Source organism: Pristis pectinata, chromosome 3, assembly GCF_009764475.1.
Source record: "Pristis pectinata isolate sPriPec2 chromosome 3, sPriPec2.1.pri, whole genome shotgun sequence".
In the NCBI taxonomy this organism is placed as follows: domain Eukaryota; kingdom Metazoa; phylum Chordata; class Chondrichthyes; order Rhinopristiformes; family Pristidae; genus Pristis; species Pristis pectinata.
Genome location: NC_067407.1, coordinates 3,198,064 through 3,218,699, shown reverse-complemented (window position 1 = coordinate 3,218,699; position 20,636 = coordinate 3,198,064). Strand labels below are relative to the sequence as shown.

Below are 20,636 nucleotides of genomic sequence, written 5' to 3'. Positions count from 1 at the left end.
GTATGTCTTTGGAACGTGGGAGGAAACCAGAGCACCCGGAAGAAACCCACGCAGACACAGGGAGAACGTACAAACTCCTTAGATACAGCGGCCAGAATTGAACCCGGGTCGCTGGCGCTGTAATAGCATTACGCTAACTGCTGCACTACCGTGCCGCCCCAATAAATTATCTCTCCTCTCATTTTCTACTCCACTCTCAGACCATCTCTGATTTCACAAGAAGTTGATCAACACAGATGCACAACTGCACATTATAGTATTTCATTTTGGTTCTGGTACGCCACAGCTTCTCATATTTCATTCCAATTCGATGAAGTCAGAACCGCTTCCAGGGGACCTACTTTTTGCACTTAAGTTTTTATCTAATTTATTTTACGTGGAAATTAAAAGTAGAAAAGCAATGACAGAACACAGGTACAGAAACATGAAAATATTACAATTATAGTACCTTATAGCCTGTGCCAGTTTTCTGAAAACCAAACCCAATTAGTCCCACTCTTCCAGCCAGCCTTTCTCCAGAATCTGGCTGTACATTCACAATTCCCTTTTGACAGTCATCTTCAAAGGATTTTTTTTTAAATGGGCAGTCTTTGATATATTTAAATGTAATAGAATATGCTAAATAATTTAACCAAACTAAGAGAGTTGCTATGGTGTTAACCTGCATCATTAAAACTAGACAAAGGATGGAGACATCATCTTTGCAAGATAATTAGAACTACAAATTAATGACTATTCCTTTAATCCAACGTCATCGATTTATAAAGAAAGCATCACATATTCCCCAACAACAAATATTTACAACAAAGATTATATGCCAACAGCAAGATAGAAATTAAACTAAGTATTTGCTAGTCACTCGTGGCTTGGGAGCAAACACACGAGTTGTTCACCAGACACCAAATTGAGTTGGTTGAATATTAAAAGATTCATAAACTTTGGAAAAAATTGCAGTTCGTTTACAACGGAAAATCATATATTAAAAAAATTCAAGGTCTTTGCAAGTATGCCGTACTGTGTAACACTGTAACAACTGTGCAGATAGGAGGTGTTACACAAACCATTGAAGGCTTTCTGTTCTCAACATCCATCAGAATGAAACTGGGATGTGAACAAACCCTTCAACTGGATATTAGAGAGTTGTCTCCAGAGACAAGTTTACATAATCTCCACAATATTCCCACAAACGGAATAATTAAGTTTACAACTTCATTCTTCACTATTATGAAATATGCATACAGGTGGCACACTCTTAAAATAGTACCGCAAAAAAAGTTAATAATTCAGTACATCACAAATTAAATCTGTGGTTATTTCAGTCACTTTCATTTATCTTTCAATGCCCCAACATGCTCCAGTGATCTAAGAAAGTAAAACTCAAATGTTTGGAGCTAGATGCAAAAGAAATGCATCAAAACCAATGAGTGGAGTGCACAGTAGTGCATTTGTCACGTCAGAGGCTCGGACTAACAAGCCAGGGAAAGTACTTGTACCCATCAATTTACAAAAATGTTTTCCTTGAAATCATTGTTAACTGAAGGAGCACTTCCCATTAGTTACTGTTAAAACAAACTGGTTGCACCCCAGAACCCTCCTAATTTCTTGCTGTATCTGCACATTACCTTTCAATTATTCATGTACAGGGACACTTAGATCCTTCTGAACATCAACACCTTTCAACCTCTCACCATTTAAAAGTATAATTCACATTTCCATTTTTTTCTACCAAAGCAGATGATCTCACATTTTCCCCACATTACGCTTTATTATATACGACCACAGTAGGGATGATAAAATGGTGATGGATAGTAGATTATACACTGAAGGTTAAATAAAAAAGAATGAAAGACTATCAAAGACAAAATTAAATCTCAAAACATTAAAAGTTTGTTCAAATTATAATGAATGTTCACTAGCAGTTAAAAGACAGTAATGTAACTCAAGGAATAGGAGGTAAACAGAATTTGCTTGTTTACTAGAACAGTGCAACCATGTGGCGTCAACTACATGATTCACTAACCTAAGGGGAAAGCAAGCGGTGCCTTTCAAGCTAGCTGATTATCCTGTGAGCCATCAAATCCCATCACAGCAGGTTGACTATATTAAAACAAAAATGACATAATGGCATCATGCTGTTGAAGTGGCCTGGCTAAAGCCTGCTGTACTACAGTACAGAAGTGAGTAATACACAAATGAGTCACAATTACATACCACGAAATAAGGCAGACTAGCAGGTGACACACAACAAAGATAACAGATGCAACTGGCATACAAAGTATGCATGAGAACAAGAATCTATTGGTGATTGTTCAGGAATCTGCGGGTGGGACTTGGGGATTTCTACCATTCCTCTTCCCCCAGGTCCCAGTGAATTCCAGCTCCTGAACCTGCAATTCCATTGTGTTGCTCTCACCTAGGAGATTTAATTCAAGCTCCCCAAATCCCTGATGAATTCAACTCATGCCCACCCAACTCCTCTTCCAGGCCATCATGCCAGCTGATATTATCAAATGACCACCAACCACCCGAAACACATTACTGATCCTCCCACTATCAGGAGTCGTATCTTTCATTTCCCTTTCCTCCAAGACCCTTGAATTACTTCCTATATCTGCCTACACGATTCCCTCCAAGTCAGGGTCTGTTGCCTGCAAAACCAAAAATGGTTCTTCCCAAAGTAATAAACCATATCCCCATGTGGTTCTATTCCAAAAGTACACCCTCACAATTGCTTCCATTCTATTCCTTCAAAGGCCACATTTAGAGTTCCCAAATGCTCTTTTCACCTGCTCCCAGTGGCATGGTTTGCACGTCAACAGTCACGCTGCAAAAGATGCCAATGACACCACACTCCCATCTCCCTGCTTCCTCTCTCAACAAACTCAGCTGCCAGGTTGCTCACCTAGTCTTGGATGAGCCACAGCTCAATATTAATAAAGATGGAATTTATTGTCTTCAGACCTTGCTCTAAACCCATCACCGGTTTCATTTGTCTCACTCCATCTCAAGTTCGATCAGACAGTTTACAACTCCAGCACCCTGTTCAGATTCCATTTCTTTTTCATTATTAAAGACAGACATGTGGCCCACCCTACCTTGCTCACAGCTGCAATCTTTGGTAACTTCCAAATACCACTTCAGTGGCCTTTTCACTGACCCCTTTCCACCCTCCATTAACTCAAACATGTCCAAAGGATGGTAGGTATATGGAATGAGCAGCCAGAGGGAGTGGTAGTGGCGGGTACAATTACAATGTTTACAAGACATTTAGACAGGTACATGGAAAGGCTTAGAGGGTTATGGGGCATACATGGCGAAATGGGACTAGCTCAAATAGATAACTTGGTCGGCATGGACAAGTTGAGCCAATGGGCCTGCTTCTATGCTGTATAACTGACTCTTGCCAGCATCCTGCCTTGTCAAGTCTTGCTAATTGTGCACACATCTTCATTAACCTAAAGTGTCTGAAGTGCACCATTTAAATTTTGCCAATGTAATTATTCAAACATACATAACACATATTCATTGCATAGTTAAGTACAAGACAGCATTAATGAGGTTATCTCCAGGGGTTGCAAAGATGTGGCAAACAGGGCTCATTAATTCTGCATGTGAAAACAGAGGAGCAAGTTTTTCTAATAATGCACAATGTGCTGGGATTGTTTTAGATTGCACACAAGAAAAGGAGGTCAAGAACAACATTCAGGCGCTTTGCCGTGCATCTCTGCCAAGGAATGTCCAACGGGCACTTGAGATTTCAATTGACCTCAAAAAGTGCAGTAATGATGATTATTGCAACAAGATAAAAAGGTCAAGGCACAAGTTAAAAAAAAATAATCACAGAATGGTTATAGCGCTGAAGGCCATTCATCCCACACATTCACAGTGGCTATATGCAAGATCGATCCAGCTAATCCTGTTCCCCTAACCATTTTTGTTTTCAATTCAGATACTTATCAAGAACATTTGCCATATTCCCAGAATGGTGGGATGTGCAAATTGTGCTTCCACAAATTAGAACATAGAACACTACAGCACAGTACAGGCCCTTCGGCCCACAATGTTGTGCCGACATTTTATTTTGCTCTAAGATCCATCTAGCCCTTCCTTCCCACATAGCCCTCCATTCTTCTAACATTCATGTGCCCATCTAAAAGTCTCTTCAATGTCCCTAATGTATCTGCCTCCACCACCTCTACCAGCAATGTGTTCCACACACCCATCACTGTGTAAAAATAACTTACCTCTGACATCTCCCCCGCACCCCCCCCCCCCAATCCCTTCCTCCAATCACAAATAACACGAGGGACATAATTTTATGTAGAGGATTTAGTTTTTCACCATTAAGAAGGAATTGATGCTACAGTTTGCAGATAATTTGGAACTCACACCAAATTACATGGATAGACCCTGGACTGCACAGATACAAACTAAGTGATGGGGCCAAAACTACAGCAGATTCATTTTAAGGTGTGGAAATGAGAGTTCAATCACTCAGACCTGAAAAAGACAAAACAGAATATTTCTATTAAAATTAAAAGCCATGGAGGAGCAATAGATGTAGATATCCATGTACACAGATGAACTAGTGCACAGGTTCATAATTGTCTGACATAATGCTGGCCTAATAATTTCCAACTACCTTGGAATAAATGAGGAAATGATGGTCGAGTTATTCAGATCCTTCATCACACCTCAAATGCAACAAAAAAAACTTGAAGGAGCTCAGAGGGTCAAGCAGCATCTGTGGAGGTAAAGTTATATGGACAGATTGCAGAACCTTGGCTTCAAGCTGGGCTAGCTTTGGTTTTATGATGTGCCCCTCTGGCTCTATTCTCCCACCAAAAGAAATAATGTATGTGCCAAGTACAAAAGACTGAGGTGCAATTTAAACTAAGCTGGTTTAAAACTGTAAGATTTCATAAGCTTGGAACCATAGAACCAGAGGAGCATATTACAAAACTAAAGCTAACCAGCTTTAAAACATTTTTTCCACACAAGAGTACTGCAAATCTGGAACTCTCATTCCCGAAACACTGTGGATAATGGGGTCAGTTAAAGCATTTGACTGAGCTCATTTGATCATTAGGCAAGGCATCAAAGGCATATAAAAGAGTTTGAGGTACAAATAAAACCGTTCCATGTTTAGTTTGTTAATGGCTAAAAGGAGCTGATCACCCTTGGTTACCTGCACACATCTGATGCAGAATGCCCCCAACTAATGAGCAATAGCTCTTTATGAGAAAGCTATCTATTCACTACATCATTCCAATGGCTAGGTACTCATCCAATAAAGTAGGACAATAGCCCGAATATTATGGTCAACAAAGCAATGTGCACTCACTGCTGACCACAAAAATCTGGCAAGCTCTATGGCATGGATTTCTCCAATACTACCCTAATTTGTGAACAAGCATCAGCACCAAAGAATAAGTTGGCATTCAATATCATCAACCTCATTGGTTGTAAAACTTGCTCATTCCCATTGAAGAATTATCACACCAAGCAGGTCAGGAAGTAATTTTTGAATTAATACTTTAACCATGTTGCTGACAGCAAAACAAAAAAGTGGCACACACAAGATTAAAGGTAGAGCTCAAATATTAAACATGAAAAAAATTAAAAACTCTGCTAGAGGCTCAGAAAGATTGAAACAGCTTACACTCATATCTCCCACAACAATGTTGTTTTTACAGAAAAAAATCTCACCAGATTACCTATTTTCAAACTGGATAAATTTATGCTGAATTAGACTGCAGAACTGTGGAGAAGGAAGGTACAATTATGAGCAGCTTCTGGATTTCCCCTTTTAATTGCACGATTCACCTTAACCAATCACTGGTTTGAACAAGACCACTACCAAACACGCCAACACCAGAAAAACTGGAGTCTGCAATTTTAAGTAGAAATGACATCTGTGTTTTCAAATGCAACTGTGTCACTGAAGTTTTGAGCCAGTGTCAATATCTGTGCACTACAGTAATACAAAAACTGGCAAAATCAGCGGTTTGATTGACTCCACAGCAAATCCCCCAGCTTTGACTGTTCCAAACCATTGTCTCATCAACTTCTAGGTCTGTTGCAACAGCTGATTCAACAATAAATAATAATGATACTAGTATTTTAGTTCAATTGCATGATAGTTAAAAACAACATTTTCCCCCTCACTCTTGCTGTAAATATACACTGAAAATACTGGCATTACCTGTATCTCTTTATTCCAGTGTCTGAAAATCAACATCAGTTAGATTCACAAATGATCAACAGATACAAGTATAGAAAAATGCATATCCCGATGCAGACACAGGCACAGCAGAGCATACCTCTGCTTTGACCACTCGATAAACACTGGTGTATCAGAACGGCTGCGCACAGAAATCTGATGACCCTGTGGGCTCCCTTCAGTATCTTTGTAGACCGCACAGGGACAGGCATCTCCATGAGAAAACCAATACCCTCAAAACAAATAGCAAAAGGCTGATAAACCTTTCAAAGACAACCAGAAATGCATTTCTTTTAAAGTTACTGTCCTTCCAATGAGAGGATTTACTGCCTTGTCTTTACAGGTTAGTAGCCAGCTGGGTTTTCCCTAGCCATCTCAACCATAAAATTAAAACATTTATTTTCAGCCACCTATGAATAGCCAGACAGCACAGCTTTCAGCTGTTATGCTAGCCTATTGACTTTGCCTACATTGTTCTCACAATCCCTCCCAAGTCTCTGAAAGACATGGACACCCAATTAAAGCTAACATTATTATTCGGAGATCATTGTGCAGTATTCCAGCAATCACTCCTTGCTCAAGCCACCAAATCGTCACCAGATGGCAAAATGCAGACAACTGAAAATCAAAACACAACCTCTTCAAAGGTGGTGGGGGGGTGGGGGGGTGGAGGGGCACTGGGGATAACACAAATAATCCATCTCCTTGACAATGATGCAGAATTCAGGACTGGAGCCAACACCACATTCACCTGAAGTAAAAATGATTGATTAACTTATGTGTCTAATTTATAACTTCCACATGTAGTAAAAATAACACTTCACAGGACAAAAATTTGATTGCATTAGAAAATTAAGATAGTGGGCTTAAAGGTTGATCGAGGTGAAATAAAAAAAGTGCTGGAAACACGAGGTGGTAAGCTTAAAGGATTGTCTGAAAAGAACATAATAGGGTTAAGGATAGGACTCCAAAGTCCAGACTAAAGCAACTGAAAGGACAGCCACAAATAGTGGAGCAATTAAATTCAAAGATGTTCAAGAGGCCACAGTTGCTGAGATCTCAGTGCATTGTAAAACTGGAAGCAGTTACAATGATCTAAGGGGTGGGGTCATGGAAGAGTTGGAAAACAAGTTTTTTTTAAAAACTGTCACACCCAGAGTTGATGTAGGTCAGCAAATACTGATTTTGACTTGGTCTGAGTAAGGATTTAAGTCGCAGAGTTTTGAATGAAATTTACATTTTAGAAATCCTCTGCACTGCCCAAAGCAGATTTTGCAGTTAAAACAGGACTAACGCGAGTTAATTAAATTGCACCACTACATTATAGTATTTTTAATAAATTGCACAAGCTAATTTCAACTCACAAAGAAGCTTTAGTTATATACAAACTAATTCAATAACCTCACTGAATCTGCGATTGCTACCAATAGTGAGATCAGCACCTAGTGTAGGGGTTCTCTACTACTCAATAGGTTTCGAGTCTTGCAACATAGAAATAGTTTAATTCAGTACAACTCGTCAAGTGTTTATGATCCTAATCCTGCCCTACTTCTTAAAACAATCATCTAAAAGATAGGAATGCAACAGGCAAAGCCAGCATTTATTGCCTATATCTAATTGTCCTCCAGCTGACAGTATTCATGAGTCACCTTCTTGAACTACTGTGCTTTATCTAACCGTACATATTCTTTTCTTTCTCAAGTGTTTATCCAGCTTCTCCTTAAACTGTTTATTCTCTTCTAAAGCATATTTCACATTTTCATTTCCACTGTTCTCTGTGGAAGGTTCCCCCCAATTTCATTCACATAAAAACGTTCATTTCTTTAGCACTTTTCACATGCCTTTCAGGGCTTCACGAAACATTTGTCTGTCAAGGAAGTATTTTTAAAGCGAGGAGAAATAGGAAAAGTAGCTGTCGATTTAGTCACAGCAAGCTCCCACAGTAACATATGAATAACTTGGATGTTGTTTTAGTAACATTGAACAAAAGGTAAATATTGGCAATGAAGGCAGAGATAATACTCACGATCTCCTTCAAAACATTGCACCAAGACCTCCTGCATTCACACAAGAGAAAAAGGTTTCCTCAGTTCACTGTCTCAACCAAAAGTCAACCTCTGACCACACTGACAGTATGGTACTGGAGTCACAGTCTAGACTGTTATACAGCAAGTCTTGGACAGAATTGAAAGTGAAAATTTTTGAGTCAAATGTACCACCTCTGACACCCTTTGATACAATACATCAGAAACCCATTAAAGATGAAACACATCAGAAAAATACTGACACAGGAGACTGCAGATGCTGGAAATCTGGAGCAACACACAAAATGTCAGAGGAACTCAGCAGGTCAGGCAGCATCTGTGGACTGAAACGAACAGTCGACATTTTTCCAGGGATGAGCCTTTTCAATTAAATGCCGTTGCAATCCTCAAAAGAGCTTAGATGTGTTCAAAATCATCAAAGGAACAAGATAAATAAAAATAAAGTGAAACTATATCCAGCAGAGGAGACCAGAGGATTCATACTGAAAGCAAATGGCAAAAGAACACCTCCACACCCCTAAAAAAAATGACAGGAGGGCAAACTTCTTCCCACATAGGGGAGCTCTCCTGATCTGGAATGCACTGCTGGGGAGAAAACGGATTAAACCGTGGCTGGTTAAAAGGAACTGAGTAACAGTGGACAACTAGTTCAAGTAGAGTTTATTGCCATATGCACAAGTGCATGTATGCAAAGGTGCAATGAAAAACTTACTTGCAGCAGCATCACAAAGCATTTGAGAAACATTCACAAGATAAACATAAATTACACAAGAAGGAACACAATTAGAAGAAAAAACAGCCCACTGTGGTGCAAAGTGGTCATAGTTTGCAGGAGTGAAGAGAAGAGGTTGGGGAGGGAGTGGGACTGAGGGGCTTTGCTCTTCCTATGAGGTCAGCAACAGGCTCAGCAATGGCAAAGAGCGAGGCTGCACCGGCCGGGTCCCATCCAGCAGCCGGCGGGGGCTGCACCGCGTTGCCTGCCCTCCTGCACCGGCCGGGTCCCATCCAGCAGCCGGCGGGGGCTGCACCGCGTTGCCTGCCCTCCTGCACCGGCCGGGTCCCATCCAGCAGCCGGCGGGGGCTGCACCGCGTTGCCTGCCCTCCTGCACCGGCCGGGTCCCATCCAGCAGCCGGCGGGGGCTGCACCGCGTTGCCTGCCCTCCTGCACCGGCCGGGTCCCATCCAGCAGCCGGCGGGGGCTGCACCGCGTTGCCTGCCCGCCCGCCTGCCTGCCTACCCCGCACGGTCCCGGGCCACCCACCACCTGTTGCCCCGGAGCTCAGCCACTCACCTCCGGTCTGTTAGGCGGCTGGTCGCGGACTCCCGGAGCGGCGGGTTCAAATCCCCTCGGTCGGGAGCGCGGGTGCGGCCGCTCGGGAACGCGCCTGGCGGGGGCGGGGGCGGGGACGCGGACGGCAGTTGACGGCTGCGCCTGCGCGTCAGCCGGAATCCATGGCAACCGGCTCCTGACCCGCCTGAGCAGCCGCGCGGCCGGGGACCCCTCACCGGCTCAGGTCGAGGTCGCTGCTGCCGTTAGATCGCCCCGCCGCCGAGCGGCCATCGTCGCCCCCCCCCCCTTCCAGCCGCCGCCGCCGCCCTCTCCGCCTCACCCGGTGGCCCTCCCTGCACTCCCGCCGGTGAAGCCGGGGCGACGAGTCGGCAGGCAGACGCAGTAAACCCGCCGCTCATTGGCTGACTGGGAGCTCCGCCCAGGGAGCAGTTGGCCACGCCCCCTCCTTGGGCCACGCCCCCAGGTTCGGACGGACAGCCCAGCGCAACGGGGATGGCCACGCCCCCTCCCAGAGCCACGCCCCCTCCCAGAGCCACGCCCCCATGCTCGTAGGGACAGCCCAGCACGGCAGGGATGGCCCCGCCCCCTCCCAGAGCCACGCCCTCCCTAAGCCACGCCCCCAAGCTCGGACGGACAGCCCAGCACGGCAGGGATGGCCACGCCCCCCCACCTAAGGCCGCGCCTACAGCTTACAGCCACGCCCCTTTCCTCAGGCAGCCACGCCTCTAGCTCATGGCCACACCCATTGGCTCAGACAGCCACGCCCCTTGTTGAGATAGCCCCTCCCCCAGCTCACAGACACGCCCCTTTGCTCCGACAGCCCCACCCTCTTTGTGCAGACAACCCCGCCCTTTGCTCACAGCCGCGCCCCTGGGCGGGAGCAGAGCCCCTGTGGAGCCAGGTTCCTCATGGGCTGATTGGAGATCTATCCCTCAATTCCACCAACTTGTACTTGGAGATACCTCCATGTTAAGACAAAATCACGGACATTCCGGGCACAGAAGGAAGCCATTCGGCCCATCCTGTGCATGCTGGGGTGTACAGAGTTACACTCTACTGACTCCCACAGTCTGGCCAAACTGTGCGCTGGGTCAGCAGGCAAAGGCTGTAAGCCCAGTGTCAGACCTCAGCTGGAGGAAGATATTCAGATATTTAAGATATTTATTTATTAGTCACATGTACATCGAAACACACAGTGAAATGCATCTTTTACGTTACTGAGAATGTGCTGGGGGCAGCCCGCAAGTGTCGCCACGCTTCCAGCGCCAACATAGCATGCCCACAACTTCCTAACCCATACGTCTTTGGAATGTGGGAGGAAACCGGAGCACCCAGAGGAAACCCACGCAGACACGGGTAGAACGTACAAGCTCCTTACAGACAGCGGTGAAATTGAACCCGGATTGATGTAGTGATCACATTTGTCTCAATCATTGAAACGATCATAGAATGACAAACTTCTACAGCTGTACTGTTGAAAGTATCCTGACTGGTTGCATCACAGTCTGAGATGGCAATTCAAATGCACAGGAACGTAAGAAGCTGCAGAGAGTAGTGGACTCTGTCCAATACATCACGGGCACATCCCTCCCCAGCATCGGGAGTATCTGCAGGAGGTGCTGCCTCAAGAAGGCAACATACATAATCAAAGATCCCCACCATCCAGGCTGTGCCATCTTCTCGCAGCTACCATCGGGCAGGAGGTACAGAAGCCTGAAGTCTGACACCATCAGGTTCAGGAACAGCTACGTCCCTTCAACCATTCAGTTCTTGAACCAGCTGGCACAACCCTAATCACTACCTTAGTATAGCAACACTATGACCACTTTGATCACTTTGCACTAAAATGGACTCCTTTTTGTTCTGTGTTCTTTCTCGTAAAAATTGTGTTTAATTTATGTTTTTCTTGTGAATGCTGCTTATCTGATGCTATGTGCCTGTAATGCTGCTGCAAATAAGTTTTTCATTGCACCTGTGCACATAGAAACTTGTGCACATGACAATAAACTCAACTTAAAGTCAAAGAATCATAAAGCAAAGAGCTATACCTCTGCCACCTTTTTGATCTGATTAGTCCCACTTCCCCGTTCTTTCCTCATACCTCTGCCAATTGTTCCTCTCCAAGTATTTATTCAGTTTCCTTATAAAAACTGTGATTGTTGCTAAATTGGTTCTATAATCTCACGTATGTAACTTTGCCCTTACTTGTCCTTTGGTTACTGGTCATACAGCCATTGGAAATCAATAACAGCCACTAACAGGGCTCCTGCCTACTGTTGCCAGTCAGGGTTGTCTGAATTTACAGCTTCAGTCAAACCAATTTACAATGAAAGGTTGCCATAGTGACCTGGAACTGACACTGGTTTCTTTTCACTCCTCTGCAGGAGAGGGGGAAGCCACATCACTGAGAACCAACAAAAGGACCTGAATTATGGTGAGTGACCTGAAAAGCACGCAGAGATGGTCTGGACAAGATTGCACTGGGGGGTGGGGGAGGCGAGTCGGTTGGGGGAGCCACCATCGAGGACATCTTCAAGAAGTGGTGTCTCAAGAACATGGCATCCATCACTAAGGACCCTCACCATCCAGGACATGCCCTCTTCGTGTTACTACCATCAGGGAGGAGGCACAGGAGCCTGAAGACCCACACTCAACGATTCAGGAACAGCTTCTTCCCTTTTATCATCAGATGGGCAATATCAGCAGCTTTAAATTCCTGGGCGTTAACATATCAGATGACCTCTCCTGGGCCCAGTACGTAGATGCAATCATAAGGAAAGTGCGCCAGCGTCTTTACTTTCTTAGGAAGTTAAGGAAGTTTAAGCAGGAAAGTAGATTGGGAGTGGATGCTTGAGGGTAAATCCACATCGGACATGTGGGAGTCTATTAAAGGCCAGCCGGTTAGTGTTCAGAACCAGCATGTTTCTGTGAGGATACGGATGGCAAGTTTCGGGAACCTTGGACGACAAGAGATATTGTAAGTTTAGTCAAAAATACTCCCCACCATCGAGGACGTCTTCAAGAGGCGGTGCCTCAAGAAGGCGGCATCCATCACTAAGGACCCTCACCATCTGGGACATGCCCTCTTCTCGTTACTACCATCAGGGAGGAGGTACAGGAGCCTGAAGACCCACACTCAACGATTCAGGAACAGCTTCTTCCCCTCCGCCATCAGATTTCTGAACAGTCTATGAAATCATAAACACTACTTCGTTATTCCCTTGTTTTGCACTATTTATTTATTTTTGTAATTTACTGTAATTTTATGTCTGCACTGTACTGCTGCTACAAAACAACACATTTCACGTCATCTCAGTCAGTGATAATAAACCTGATTCTGATTCTGATTCTGCTCCAGGGCCTGGTCAAGTTGGCCATTCACAGGTCCAGGCAACAGGCCGTCGAGGTTTCCACCCGAGCCGGCTGCCTGCCCCTCTTCCGAGGATATATCCATGCCTGGGTGCCCCCGGAGAGGGAGCTCATAACGTCCACTGGATTTTTGGAGGCCTTTAGAGGCCGGAGTGCATCCTGGGGCTGGATGGTCATGTTTTAGACCATAAGACCATGAGATATAGGAGCAGAATTAGACCATTCAGCCCATCGAGTCTGCTACACCATTCAATCATGGCTGATTTTTGTTTCAACCCCATTCTTCTGCCTTCTCCTGTAACCCTTAACCCCCTCACCAAATATCTTATCTCTGCCTTAAATACACCCAATGACCATAGAACCATAGAACCATAGAAAAACTACAGCACAGAAAACAGGCCATTTGGCCCTTCTAGTCTGTGCCGAAATATTATTCGGCTAGTCCCATTTACCTGCCCCCAGCCCATACCCCTCCAGATCTCTCTCGTCCATGTATCTATCCAATTTACTCTTAAAAGTTAAGAGCGAGCCCGCATTTACCACATCAGATGGCAGCCCATTCCACACCCCCACCACTCTTTGAGTGAAGAAGTTCCCTCCAATGTTCCCCCTAAACCTTTCCCCTTTCACACTAAAGCCATGTCCTCTCGTACTTATCTCTCCTAATCTAGGTGGAAAGAGCCTACTTGCATTAACTCTGTCTCTGCCCCTCATCATTTTATAAACCTCTATCATATCTCCCCTCATTCTTCTCCGCTCCAAGGAATAAAGTCCTAACATGCTCAATCTTTCCCTGTAACTCAACTCCTGAAGACCCGGCAACAGTCTTGTAATCCTCCTCTGCACTCTTTCAATCTTACTGACATTTTCCTGTAGTTCGGTGACCAGAACTGCACACAATATTCTAAATTTGGTCTCACCAATGCCTTATACAACCTCACCAAAACATTCCAACTCCTATACTCAGTACTTTGATTTATAAATGCCAGGATGCCAAAAGCCTTCTTTACAACCCTGTCTACCTGTGACGCCACTTTCAAGGAATTATGTATCTGAACTCCCAGATCCCTTTGTTCCTCCACACTCCCCAGTGCCCTACCATTTACTGTGTATGTCCTCCCTTGATTTGTCCTTCCAAAATGCAACACCTCACACTTGTCTGCATTAAATTCCATCTGTCATTTTCTGGACCATTTTTCCATTTGGTCCAGATCCCTCTGCAAGCTTTGAAATCCTTCCTCACTGCCCACTACACCTCCAATCTTAGTGTCATCCGCAAATTTACTAATCCAATTTACCACATTATCGTCTAAATCATTGATATAGACAACAAACAACAATGGCCCCAACACAGATGCCTGAGGCACACCACTAGTCACAGGCCTCCAATCTGAGAAACAACCATCCACAACCACTCTCTATCTTCTCCCACTCTGCCAATTTCGAATCCAGTTTACAACCTTTCCATGGATACCCATTGACTGAACCTTTTGAACTAATCTCCCATGTGGGACCTTGTCAAAGGCCTTACTAAAGTCCATGTAGACAACATCCACAGCCTTACCTTCATCTACTTTCTTAGTGACCTCCTCAAAAAACTCCACAAGATTTGTTAAAGACGATCTACCACGCACAAAGCCATGCTGACTATCCTTAATCAACCCTTGGCTGTCCAAATACTCATATGTCCTATCTCTCACAACACCTTCCAATACTTTACCCACTACTGATGTCAGGCTCACTGGCCTGTAATTACCTGGTTTACTCTTCAAGCCTTTCTTAAACAATGGAACAACATGAGCTATCCTCCAGTCCTCTGGCACCGCACCCATGGCTAAGGACATTTTAAATATATCTGCCAGGGCCCCTGCAATTTCTACACTAGTCTCTCTCAAGGTCCAAAGAAATATCTTGTCAGGCCCTGGGGATTTATCTACCTTTATTCGCCGTAAAGCATCAAGTACCTCCTTTTTAATCTCTATATGTTCCATGACACTAGTGCTTGTTTCCCTTCCTTCCATATCCACGATGCAACATATTCCACAGATTCACAACCTTCTGGCTGAAGAAATTCCTCCTCATCTCAGTTTTAGAGGGACATCCCTTTATTCTGAAGCTGTGCCCTCAGATCCCAGACTCTCCTACTGATGGAAACGTCCTTCTCCACGTCCACTCTATTCAGGCCTTTCAGTATCCGGTAGGTTTCAATGAGATCCCCCTCATCCTTCTGAACTCCACTGAGTACAGGCCCAGAGACATCAAACGCTCCTCATACGTTAACCCTTTCATTTCCAGGAACATTCTTGTGAACCTCCTCTGGACACTCTCCGGGAGCACATCTAGAGTAGAGGTTGGCGTGATGCTATTATGGCGTGATGCTATTACAGCGCCAGCGACCCGGGTTCAATTCCGGCCACTGTCTGTAAGGAGTTTGTACATTCTCCTGTGTCTGCGTGGGTTTCCTCCGGGTGCTCCAGTTTCCTCCCACATTCCAAAGACTTACGGGTAGGTTAACATGGGTTTAAGTGTGCCCGTCTTAAAAAAATGTGGCCCAAAATCGCTCATAATATTCCAAATCCGGTCTGACTAACGCCTGATAAAGGCTCAGCAGTATATCCTTGCTTTTATCTTCCAGTCCTCTTGAAATGAATGATGACATTGCATCTACTACTGACTTAACCTGCAAGTTAACCTTAAGTGGATCCTGAAATAGGACTCAAGTCCCTTTGTACCCCTGAGTTCTGAATTCTCTCCCTATTTAGAAAATAGTCTGGGTTTCCTCCGGGTGCTCCGGTTTCCTCCCACATTCCAAAGACGTACGGTTTAGGAAGTTGTGGGCATGCTATGTTGGCGTCGGAAGCGTGGCGACACTTGCGGGCTACCCCCAGAACACTCTACGCAAAAAGATGCATTTCACTGTGTGTTTTGATGCACATGTGTCTAATAAAGAGATCTTATCTTATCAGCCAAACTTCTATCCATGCTGGTACCTTTCCTGTAACACCATGGGCTCCTATCTTGTTTGGCAGCCTCATGTATGGCACCTTGTCAAATGCCTTCTGAAAATCCAAGTAAATCCAAGTAAGATAAGACTCTTACCTTAGTCTGCACTTTTATTCTTCCAAAGTGCATAACCCCACACTTCCCTACACTGTATTCCATCTGCCACTTCTTTGCCCGCGATCCCAGACAGACAGAGGGTCAGTCGAGGTGGTGTTGACAGATTTTTTTGTTGTGAGGGAATTGAAGTTTTCAAGGGAATTGCAGGAAAGTGGGGCTGAGGCCAAAATCTGATTAGCTGTGATCTTATTGAATGGTGGAGTAGGCTCAATGGGCCAAATGGCCTCCCCTGTCCCCATTTCTCCAATCTTATCCGGCAGCTCCCAGGGAGAACATGGAGTGTGGATCCCAAGCATGGGCATGTTCACCACATTGTCCTTTCCAGTGCCAAGACCTGCCACTGTAAGCTCTCACTGTAGATAACAGTCCCAGACACCAACCAGAATGGACTTGATGGACCAAAGCTCCTCCTTCTATGCTACAAATCCCATAATCCACTGAACCTGAGACATGAGGAAGTAACAGGCAGGATAGACAAAGGAGAGTCAGTGGATTTACTTGGATTTTCACAAGGCCTTTGACAAGGTGCCCTACATGAGGCTGCTAAACAAGATAGGAGCCCATGGTGTTACAGGAAAGGTACCAGCATGGATAGAAGTTTGGCTGATAAGATAAGATCTCTTTATTAGACACACGTGCATCAAAACACACTGTGAAATGCATCTTTTTGTGTAGAGTGTTCTGGGGGCAGCCTGCAAGTGTTGCCACACTTCCAGCACCAACATAGCATGCCCACAACTTCCTAACCCGTACGTCTTTGGAATGTGGGAGGAAACCGGAAAACCCGGAGGAAACCCACACAGACACAGGGAGGACGTACAAACTCCTTACAGGCAGCGGCCAGAATTGAACCCAGGTCGATGGTGTTGTAATAGCGTTACGCTAACCGCTACACTACCGTGCCTGCCCTCAATAGTTAACTGTCAGGATTGGGATTTGAACCAACACCTCCATTGGAGACTGCGACCTGAACACAGTGCCTTCGACCACTCGATCAACCTGATAACAGTCTGCCGGCTGACCAGCAGAAGGCAGAGAGTGGGAATAAAGGGGCCTTTTCTGGTTGGCTGCCGGTGACTAGTGGTGTTCCACAGGGGTCGGTGTTGGGTCCGCTACTTTTCACGTTATATGTTAATGATCTGGATGAGGGAATTGATGGCTTTGTGGCCAAGTTTGTGGATGATACAAAGGTAGGTGGAGGGGCAGGTAGTGTTGAGAAAGCAGGGAGTCTGCAGAAGGATTTGGACAGGTTGGGAGAATGGGCAAAGAAATGGCAGATGGGATACAGCGTAGGGCAGTGTACGGTCATGCACTTTGGTAGAAGGAATAAAGGCGTAGACTAATAAAGGCATGAATTCAGAAATCAGAGGTGCAAAGGGACTTGGGATCCTAGTGCAGGATTCCCTAAAGGTTAACTTGCAGGTTGAGTCGGTAGTAAGGAAGGCAAATGCAGTGTTAGCATTCATTTCAAGAGGACTAGAATATAAAAGCAAGGATGTAATGCTGAGGCTTTATAAGGCATTGATCAGACCACATTTGGAGTACTGTGAGCAGTTTTGGGTCCCATATCTAAGGAAGGATGTGCTGGCATTGGGGAGGGTCCAGAGGAGGTTTACAAAAATGATCCCGGGAATGAAAGGGTTAACACACAAGAACATTTGATGTCTCTGGGCCTGTACTCACTGGAGTTTAGAAGGATGAGGGGGGATCTCATTGAAACCTACCGAATATTTGAAGACCTGGATAGAGTGGACGTGAAGAGGATGTTTCCATCAGTGGGAGAGTCTGGGACCAGAGGGCACAGCCTCAGAATAGAAGGACGTCCCTTTAGAACAGAGATGAGGAGGAATTTCTTCAGCCAGAGGGCAGTGAATCTGTGGAATCCGTTGCCACAGACGGCTGTGAAGGCCAAGTCATCGGGTGTATTTATTTCTTGGTTAGTAAGAGTGTCGAAGCTTATGGGGAGAAGGCAGGAGAATGGAGTTGAGAGGGAAAAGTAAATCAGCCATGATCGAATGGTGGAGCAGGTTCGATGGGTTGAATGGCCTAATTCTGCTCCTATGTCTTATGGTCTTTAAGGGAGCTCAGTGACGAGGAGGAGGTGAGAAACAGGAGTGGGCAGTGGGGAGGGGAAGCAGAAGGATTCTCCTGGACCACACAACAATGCATTCACCATCTGCCTGCACTATCTCCATACAGGAATGTAACCAGCAGGAGGACAAGGACGTCCCACCTCTCCTGGCTGACCTTTCACCTCAGCGCCAATGTTCTTCATTAACCCCGTGTCCCTCTATTCCCTTAATGTCTAAGAATCCCCATCTTGAGCAATGACTGAGTGTCCAAAATTCTCTTGGGGAGAGAGTTCCAAAGACTTTAAAGCAGGTAAGACAATTGCAAAAGACATCACAGCTCACAGTTTAAGCATCATCTTTTATTTTGTGCATTACTAACAACTGCAGTGACAGCGGCAGCTACTCCACGGTTTAACAGGCTCCTTGTGATGATGTCTGTATGATGAGTGCAGCCAGAACCAACCATCGCACCTCGTGCCTGAGTGACGTTTACAAGCTTGTGATTTCTGACTAACATGCCACCATATGCGATCATACATGTTCACAGTACACTCACAAATCTAATTACCAATGCAGGGAAGTGTATTGCTCTACAGGTGCTGACGTTTGATAGCAGTGAGATAAATTGCAACTCAAGTAGCCCCGACATCAGCGTTAGGTCATGTCAAGCTCTGAACTATTCTTTCAGGTGAGTTGCACTTCTGAATACCAATCAGAATGCCAAAAAAAATCACAAAAAAAATCATTTTGGACATTTATTATTCAGTGCAGCAAAATAATGTTGATTTTTTTTCCCCGTGAACAACTGAATTTGCTTTACTCTAATCACCAACACAAGGAAATGTATTGCACACTTAAGTATTAATCTACAAGTGCTGACGTTTGATAGCAGTGAGATAAATTGCAACTCAAGTAGCCCCGACATCTTGCAGAGATTTCTGGAGCAGAATAAGAAGAGTACATAGAACTATACAGCACAGGAACAGGCCCTTCGGCCCACCATGTCTGTGCCGACCAAGACGCCAATCCCATCTCTCTGGAAACGGTCCGTATCCCTCTATTCGCTGCCTGTTAAACATTGCTATTGTGTCTGCTTCTACCACCTCCCCTGGCAGCCCGTTTCAGGCACCCACTGCTCTCTATGTAAAATACTCGCCTCGTAAATCTCCTTTAAACTTCCCCCTTCTCACCTTAAACCATGGCCTGCTGATATTTGATATTTCTATCCTGGGGAGAATTATCTACACCTCTCATAATTTTATAAACTTCTATCAGGCCTCCCCTCAGCCTTCGATGTTCCAGAGGAAACAACCCAACTTTGTCTACCTCTCCTTATAGCTGATTCTCTCTAATCTGGGCAGAAGCCTGGTAAAGTGTCTTCTGCACCCTCTCCAAAGCTTCCACATCATTCCTGTAGTGTGGTGACCAGAAGTGCACACAATACTCTAAATGTGACCAAACCAAAGTTTTATACAGCTGCAACATGACTTCCCAGCTTTTATACTCAATGCCCTGATCAATGAAGGCAAGTATGCCATACACCTTATCTACTTTAGTTGCCACTTTCAGGGAGCTATGGACTTGTACCCCAAGATCCTCTGTACATCAATGATCCCAAGGGTCCTGCCTTTTACTGTGTACTTTCCTCTAACATTTGACCTCCAAAAATGCAACACCTCACACTTGTCCAGATTAAACTCCATCTGCCATTTCTCCACCAAAATCTCCAACTGATCTATATCCTACTGCATCCTCTGGCAACCTTCGTCACTCTCCACAACTCCACCAGTTTACATCTCATCTGCAAACTTACTAATCAGACCACTTACATTTTCATCACAAATAGAGATCCCAGCACTGATCCTTATGGAACACCACTGGAAACACCCCTCTACCACTACCCTCAGTCTTCTGTGGCCATGCTAATTATATATCCAACTTACCAACTCACTGCAGATCCCATGTGACTTAATCTTCTGGACCAGCCCACCATGAGGGACCTTGTCAAATGCTTGTCCATGTAGACAGCATCCACTTCCTTACCCTCAGCAATCATCTTTGTCGTCTCTGAGACAGGACCTCCCCTGCACAAAGGCATGCTGACTATCCCTAATAAGTCCATGCTTTTCCAAATACAATTAAATCCTGTCCCTAAGAATCTTCTCCAGTAATTTTTCTACCACCAGCCTATAATTTCCTGGACTACCACTGAGGCCCTTCTTTGGCCGTTTTCTAGTCTTCTGGAACCTCGCCTGTAGCTAAAGAGGATACAAAGATCTATGTCAAAGCCCCAGCAATGTTATTCACTTTTTAAGTAACCCACACAGTTAACAACAATCGATCTACTTGGCCTTAAAAATATTTGAAGACTCTGCTTCACCACACTTTGAGGAAGTGAGTTACAACGACTGAGAGAAAAAAAACGTCTTTAAAGGATGACCACTTACTTGTAAACAGTGACCCTTAGTTTGAGAGCATCTCACAAGAGGAACCTCTCCGCATCCCTCAGGATCTCA

At 44.8% G+C, this 20,636-nt stretch overlaps 1 protein-coding gene across 2 annotated transcripts in view; it reads right to left on the bottom strand.

Moving 5' to 3' along the window:
- Positions 1-9,928, bottom strand: part of ssx2ipa (synovial sarcoma, X breakpoint 2 interacting protein a) — a 71,029-nt gene extending 61,101 nt beyond the window's left edge. For both annotated transcript variants that reach the window (XM_052012011.1, XM_052012012.1), the window contains exon 1: positions 9,560-9,928. The gene's annotated coding sequence lies outside the window, so the exon portion shown is untranslated. The remainder of the gene's footprint in view (positions 1-9,559) is intronic.
- Positions 9,929-20,636: the final 10,708 nt, after the last annotated feature.